Source organism: Chaetura pelagica, unplaced genomic scaffold (genome assembly GCF_000747805.2).
Source record: "Chaetura pelagica isolate M959 unplaced genomic scaffold, ChaPel_1.0 scaffold174, whole genome shotgun sequence".
NCBI classification, from domain to species: Eukaryota; Metazoa; Chordata; class Aves; order Apodiformes; family Apodidae; genus Chaetura; species Chaetura pelagica.
Window position 1 is genome coordinate 2,429,690 of NW_009953722.1, and position 1,914 is coordinate 2,431,603.

Genomic DNA, 1,914 nt, shown 5'->3' on the forward strand with positions numbered 1-1,914 from the left:
TTAAAGATTGTTAGGAAGAATATAAAAAAGTAGATTAAAGACAATTCATGAACTAGAGACAAGAGCTTCAAGCTCATGCTGTTGAAGACAAGTACATAGAAGCTTAGACATGTTTCTTGTACTGAATTAAAGGGAAACTGAGACTGCTGGGATTCTGACCACTTCAATTTATTTATTTCCTTAGCTGTAAATTCCTAAAAACACTATCCTAAGTGTACTGTGGCTGTAGCCAGGCAGCAGGTAAACTGAAGTTGTAGATGCAAACAAGAACTCTGGCATCATGGCATGGAAAAGGTGATGCTCCCATCAAGTCAAGCTCTTGCTGGTAATTCCTGCCTAAACCAACAGTGACTGGTGTATGACACAATTTCAGTCTTTCATGATCCTGAAGATCAACAAACAGGATGCTACCAAGTCTTGCAGTATGGTTCAGTTCTTTTGGGTGGGGTGTTGGTGTGTCTGCGTGGCTGCCAAGTCCCTTTTCTCAGACCTCAGGTTTCAAACCAACCTCCTCGTGCTGAGAACCCTGAGGCACCTCACTCTGTGACCTCTGCGGTTCACGACAGACAAGACAGGGACACAGGGTCATTTGCACCATTGCAGCCACCATGGCAGAACTATGGCCCAGTGACTGTAGTTTTGCCTCCCGCCCCAGCTGTGCCTGGACTCAGCATTACCCTCTGAGGCCCCAGTGTCATCCAGTGCTGCTAGAAAGCAGCTGCTTCTTCCACGCTGCAACAGAGAAGGGCAGGCAGCTTGTTAAATTTTCATTTGTGAATCACAGAATATGAGGGGTTGGAAGGGACCTCCGAAGACCATCAAGTCCCCCCTGCTGAAGCAGGACCAAAAAACCACACACAACTAGGGCAGATCACTCAGAAAGGCATCCAGACAGATCTTGAAAGCCTCAAGAGAAGGAGGCTCCACAACCTCCCTGGGCAGCCTGTTCTGTAGCCCTCACAGTAAAGAAGTTCTTCCTCATGTTGAGGTGGAACTTCCTGTGTTCGAATTTGAATCCATTGCCCCTTGTCCTGTCACAGGGCACAAGTGAAAGAGGTTGTCCCTGCCTTCTTGCTGCCCAGCCCTCATGTATTTATATACATTAATTAGATCCTCCCTCAGTCTTCTCCTCTCTAGACTGAAAAGCCCCAGGTCTCTTAGCATTTCCTCATAAGGCAGGTGTTCCAGTCCCTTAATCATCCTCGTAGCCTCCGCTGGACTCTCTCAAGTAGATCCTCGTCCCTCTTGAACTGGGGAGCCCAGAACTGGACACAAGACTCCAAGTGAGGTCTCGCCAGGGCTGGGGAGGAGAACCTGCCTCAATCTGCTGCAGACACTCCTCTTAATGCACCCCAAGACACCATTGGCCTTCTTGGCCACAAGGGCACATTGTTGCCCCATGGAGACCTTGTTGTCTACCAGGACCCCAAGGTCCTTCTCCACGGAGCTGCTCTCTAGCAGATCACCTCCTGGCCTGTGCTGGGGCATTTTGCTGTTCCTTCCCAGGTGCAGGACTCTGCTCTTGTTGAATCTCATGAGGTTCCTTTCTCCAGCTCTCCAGCCTGCCCAAATCTCCCTGAATGGCAGCACAGCCTTCGGGCGAAATCAGCCAGTCCTCCCAGCTTCGTGTCATCAGCAAACGCGCCGAAAAGCCACCCTGTCCTGTCAGCAAAGTCACTGAGAAAGATGTCGCACAGGGCTGGACCCAGCGCGGCTCCCTGAAGGACCCCAGTAGCTACAGGTCTCCAGCTGGGCCCTGCACCACTGACCGCCGCGCTCTGGGCTCTGTTCTCTACCCGGTTCTTAACGCAGCAACACAACCGCAGGAGCACTCACCGGGGAGCGCGGGGCCGTGCGGGCCCAGGGGCGGTGCCGGTGCCTCCCCCCGCGGCCGCCGCGGGAAACTCCCCTGAC